The 6,000-nt window shown below is 39.2% G+C and overlaps 1 protein-coding gene across 1 annotated transcript in view; it reads left to right on the top strand.

The window, feature by feature from the left end:
* The first annotated feature begins 262 nt into the window (after positions 1-262).
* Positions 263-6,000, top strand: part of LOC115115532 (volume-regulated anion channel subunit LRRC8A) — a 28,760-nt gene continuing 23,022 nt past the window's right edge. The window contains exon 1 of the mRNA XM_029644011.2: positions 263-486. The gene's annotated coding sequence lies outside the window, so the exon portion shown is untranslated. The remainder of the gene's footprint in view (positions 487-6,000) is intronic.

Genomic DNA, 6,000 nt, shown 5'->3' with positions numbered 1-6,000 from the left:
CATCTTTGAATTTATATGGTGATCCATCTAAACTTTCATTGTATTACCATGACAACCGGCAACAAAGTTCGTCTTTCAATCACCCATGTGGATATAACCAATGAGGAGATGCAAGTGGGTACCTGCTTCTATAAATCAATGAGGATATGACTTTCAGCAGATCTGCGTCAGAAATAGGAACGACTCCTATTTTAGCAGTGTGGGTGCAATAATAGAATCACATGGATTTCTAAATTTATTTTGCGACGCACGCAACGTGTCGGGTCTGGTCAGCATGTAAGACTTACCTCTCAAACGAGCCCAGTGGAAACCCTCTGGTACCATGTTATTATGATCCAACTTCCTGGGTGTAGACAGCTGCCTCTCCCGAGTATTTTCTGTTGCTGCGAATGGTGTGTGAACGTAAATATGTCCATTCTGTGAAACATTAAGAAATGTATCACTTATGTGCGGAAGAGGCGAACGACCGTTATTGTAACAAATTAGGTGAGTACAAACTTTAAAATGCTACATTACGACAGTCCATATCGCAGCATGTTCATAGCGAAATATCGACTCTTGTGTATATACATCGTTTCTGCCGCCCTAGGAGAGACAAAAAATGTGCCACCCTCCCCCGCAAAACTAGAATAGTGTAGCCTACCGTGTGGCCCGCAATGGAATTTTATGTCTACACATCAATGTAGTAGGCCTATCGTTTAAGTCGGCAGCTTCATTGGCTTTATTAGTCCTGATTTCCGTGACTAATTATTTTGGCTTTGAATATCAACTACCCAACTTTATCAGGATTTATCCTGAGAAACCATGAAATCAATGTACACATCAATTTACACAGCGAGACATGCATAAGTATTTTTTTCTCTCGCTATGATGCAGTTCCTCAAGAATTGATAAATAGGTCTACAAACCTGAAATCACTGATTAACATGACAATTTAGCACACGGGGCGAATTTCCTGGACAGTTTAGCCGTTGTGAGAGTCCTGATTTATCTATTTTTAATTCCAGATATTGTCAATTTTACTTTGATTTGTCCTGTTTTTTTTAGGATAGGCCAATATTGTTTGGTAACATGTCATATTCACAACTAAGCGCATTTGTATTGATTGGGCGCCGTTTAGGTTAGGCTATTTGATCTGATTAACGTGCATGATGTAAAACGTTTATCTCATGATATTGTGATTAAATGTAATTCTCCAGCCAGTAGGCTACAGAAAACGATACTCTTCTACCGTAGGCTAGTAGGGGTTTTCAAACTTTTTGGGGCCGGGGACCCCTTTTGTGTTGACGAATTCATAAACCTCATAATCAGCACAACTCGAGTGAGAAAGAAATAGCATACAGGGAAGGGAGTGCATCGCCGGAAGAACCAAGTATATCAGGCCCTGGGAAAAACATTTTTAAAGGCCAGCTTCGAGGCATTAGAGAGAAATTGTTGGTTTTCAAGCAAATGTCCTGCAATTCTACACATTTTGCCATGAAGCAGAGAGAATTTTGCCATTTCAAAGCCTAAAGTAACTGTCCAGTGTTCCATGAAATATGACCTATAATTAGTTATACTATGAGTGAAATAGTATTCCGCACAAAAAAATGCAAATAAGTATGATACAAAAATTTTATTTTCTGTTTTGGAATGGTGTGGGTGTACCCCAACAACATAATGGTGTGAGCATATATCAGTCATTCAAAATATTCATGCAGGTAGACTGCTGATTGGCCAGCATCCTCCTCAATTAGGAAATGGAAAGCATTTTTGAAAAAGTATGTTTGAGATAAGTTAGAGATGTAAAAATAATAATTCTCCAATTTATGATTTGACCACTAAGTATAGGATGAGTCAACAACATTGTTTGAGTTAATAGAACATGAACTTTTAAGTGAGATTTTCACTGGACAGTTACCTTAAATTACAGTGCATTATGTATATATAAAATTAAAATAAATACTTTTGGGAATACAGAAAGTATTGTGTTAAAATGTATAACTGGGGGAGTACTGTGGATTCCAATATCCCTGTGAGCCTCACAGGCCCATGTTTCCCATGGTTAAGAACATAAATTGTAGATTAATAATATTGTATTACTAAACTTATTCCATGGATCCCTTGGCCTGAATTTGTTTAATCTGTTAGTAACCTTCATTTGAAATTTATTTTTTATTTTGAGATATATTTTGAGATCTGTCCACAGACCCCCTGCAGTACATTGTCCTCGGACCCCACTTTGAGAACCCCTGGGCTATTGGCTACATGATTTATGTTTTGATACTTTTTTTTTTTTACATTGGTGGAGCACAGTACAGTGGTGCTTCTCTCCAACAGCATCCTGGAGAGGCATGCAGGAATGGACAATATTTGACAAAGTTGGTACTGCTTATCATGGGGTGGCATCAGCGTTCACCTAGAGAAACTTGCTAGTATTCATGTGAATATTCTAAAATCTGCATTAAACAAATGAGCATTTTCCTACCAGAGTTTAGCCCTGCTGCTGTTATTCCTTACTTCGTTTGTCATTTGCTGCACAGCCGGTAATACACTTGTGTGACCGGTTCATACATAAAAGATCCTCCATTCAGGCTGCAAAGGCGTCGGTTTCTTTCCTTACCTCGATTTAATGGCCATTCGGTTGGGAAAAAAATTCTGAAAAATATGTGTACTGTCTTTATTAAAACAAAATGTTCCACCACCATGTTAGGGTGGCTAATGGTACTTCCTGATGTTGCCCTAGGTTGAAGATAACAAAATAATTAGTGTTCGAAAATAAACAATTCATTGGACCAGTGCCGGACTTAAAAACTAAGTGAATGTTAGCAGTACAGAAAGTTCACCATCAAAGTGGAAAATAAACACAATCATAGTGAATTTCAGCGAACTACTCAACAAACTCGTACCATACCTGTTTTATTCATTTAACATTTTTTCAAAATCATCTACAGCCACTTTATTACTTGCTTTTCCGACCGCCGGTCATTTTTTAAATGCTAATCCTGTAGAATTTTATTTTACCTTTATTTAACTAGGCAAGTCAGTTAAGAACAAATTCTTATTTTCAATGACGGCCTAGGAACAGTGGGTTAACTGCCTTGTTCAGGGGCAGAACGATAGATTTGTACCTTGTCAGCGCAGGGATTCGAACTTCCAACCTTTCGTCTGCTAGTCCAACACTGTAACCACTAGGCTACCCTAGTGCCAGAAGCTGTTTATGACTTCAAGCCTATCAACTCCCGAGATTAGGCTGGTGTAACCGATGTGAAATGGCAAGCTAGTTAGCGGGGTGCGCGCTAATAGCGTTTCAAACGTCACTCGCTCTGAGCCTTCTAGTAGTTGTTCCCCTTGCTCTGCATGGGTAACGCTGCTTCGAGGGTGGCTGTTGTCGTTGTGTTCCTGGTTCGAGCCCAGGTAGGAGCGAGGAGAGGGACGGAAGCTATACTGTTACACTGGCAATACTAAAGTGCCTATAAGAACATCCAATAGTCAAAGGTTAATGAAATACAAATGGTATAGAGAGAAATAGTCCTATAATAACTACAACCTAAAACTTTTTACCTGGGAATATTGAAGACTCATGTTAAAAGGAACCACCAGCTTTCATATGTTCTCATGTTCTGAGCAAGGAACTTAAACGTTAGCTTTCTTAGATAGCATATATTGCACTTTTACTTTCTTCAACACTTAGTTTTTGCATTATTTAAACCAAATTGTACATGTTTCATTATCTATTTGAGGCTAAATTGATTGTATTGATATATTATATTAAGTTAAAATGTTAATGTGTTAATTCAGTATTGTTGTACTTGTCATTATTACAAATACAAATGTTAAAAATTGGCAGATTAATCGGTATCGGCTTTTTTTGGTCCTCCAATTGTCGGTATCGGTGTTGAAAACTAGAGGTCGACCGATTTATGATTTAAGTTTCTACAGTACCTTCCTAAACTTGAATACTAACCCAATTCTATGTCAGGCAACTGTCAGGGAAACTTTGAAATGCAGTTGCAGTTCTATTAGACATTCTTGGAGTTTAATTAAGTAGGTGTGCCAGGGGACCAGACAGATGGACAGAGAGGAGGGATATTGGGTGTACTGTTGTTGGGCAGATTTCCATATCTTTTATACTGTCTGAACCTGAACAGACAGGACACATCTAGTTTACTCTGACCCACACGGGCAAACAGAAATGATTTATCAAGCTGCTATATAATGATCTGAGTGACGTACCTTTAAAGTGTCAGATCTGTCTGATAGTACTCACTGTGAAGCTACTGTACGTGAACTGAAAGGCTGTGTGACAGGGTGTTTGAGTCACCCGGGCTCGCACACAGTATCAGTAATTTATGCGCTCTGACGCAAACGTAGAAGTCTATGACTGGAAATATGAGAACTAAAACATCACTTTCTAGGCAACTTGATTTTGAGATTTTAAAAAATAAGAGTAGAGTGAAACAGACTAGTTTTTGTTCGTCTCAGTGTTTTAACTAGATTTACTTCTCACAAACTGGCAGTTGCTGCATGAGCGGGCAGTGATCCAAAGAGAGAGAGAGGCAGACTTAAGATGGCTACATGGCTCAGGCTCCTGCCTGGCATACTGATTTGGACTGGATGAGCCTCTGTTAGCGTCCATCAACCACATTGCATGGGGAGGGGCAGATGGAGAGTGGGAGAGACAGAACTGAAGAAGTTATAAACTAATATCTACACCACATCTGACCTCAAGCATACAAAGAGGAAACAGGAAATGTCTTATTGCGAGGGTTATCTAATCAGCAGTATCACGGGCTCTGCTGAGGGTGGGCACTCTAAGCTTCAGTATATTCAGTTTTGGGATATTTTCATGAAGTAGCGTATCTGGGTTAAACAGCAGTGTTTCCCCTATATGCATTTATGCCGCTGCTAAATCGTGGCAGCCACAGATTTGGTTGTGTATGCAGTTTTTATACAGTACCAGTCACAAGTTTGGACACCTACTCATTCAAGGGTTTTTATTTTATTTTTTACTATTTTCTAAAATGTAGAATAATAGTGAAGACATCAAAACTATGAAATAACACATGGAATCACATAGTAACCAAAAAAGTGTTAAACAATGTCTAATATAAAATATATTTTGAATTCTTCAAAGTAGCCACCCTTTGCCTTGATGACAGCTTTGCACACTCTTTGCATTCTCTCAGCCAGCTTCATGAGGTAGTCACCTGGAATGCATTTCAATTAACAGGTGTGCCTTGTTCAAAGTTAATTTGTAGAATTTCTTTCCTTAATGTATTTGAGCCAATCAGTTGTGTTGTGACAAGGTAGGGGGGTATACAGAAGATAGCCCTATTTGGTAAAAGACCAAGTCCATATTATGGCAAGAACAGCTCAAATAAACAGAGAAGCAACAGTCCATCATTACTTTAATACATGAAGGTCAGTCAATCCGGAAAATTAAGAACTTTCGAAAGCTTCTTTAAGCTAATGTGCAAAAACCTTCAATCGCTATGATGAAACTGGCTCTCATGAGAACTGCCACAGGAAAGGAAGACCAAGAGTTACCTCTGCTGCAGAGGATAAGTTCATTAGAGCTACCAGCCTCAGAAATTGCAGTCCAAATAAATGCTTCACAGAGTTCAAGTATCAGACACATCTCAACATCAACAGTTCAGAAGAGACTGCGTGAATCAGTCCTTCATGGTTGAATTGCTGCAAAGAAACCAGTACTAAAGGACACCAATAATAAGAAGACTTGCTTGGGCCAAGAAACATGAGCAACATACATTAAACCGGTGGAAATCTGTCCTTTGCTCTGAGTCCAAATGTGAGATTTTGTGTCTTTGTGAGACGCAGAGTAGGTAAACGGATGATCTCCATATGTGTGGTTCCCACCGTGAAGCATGGAGGAGGTGTGGGGTTGCTTTGCTGGTGACACTGTCTGATTATTATTTAGTGTTCAAGGCATGCTAAACCAGTGTGGCTACCACAGCATTCCAACAAGTACTCAGCACTTGAGCATGAAGCTCATGAAGC

Source organism: Oncorhynchus nerka, linkage group LG4 (assembly GCF_034236695.1).
Source record: "Oncorhynchus nerka isolate Pitt River linkage group LG4, Oner_Uvic_2.0, whole genome shotgun sequence".
Lineage (NCBI taxonomy): Eukaryota > Metazoa > Chordata > Actinopteri > Salmoniformes > Salmonidae > Oncorhynchus > Oncorhynchus nerka.
Note: the sequence above shows the minus strand (reverse complement) of the source record. Positions and strands in the feature narration are given on the sequence as shown.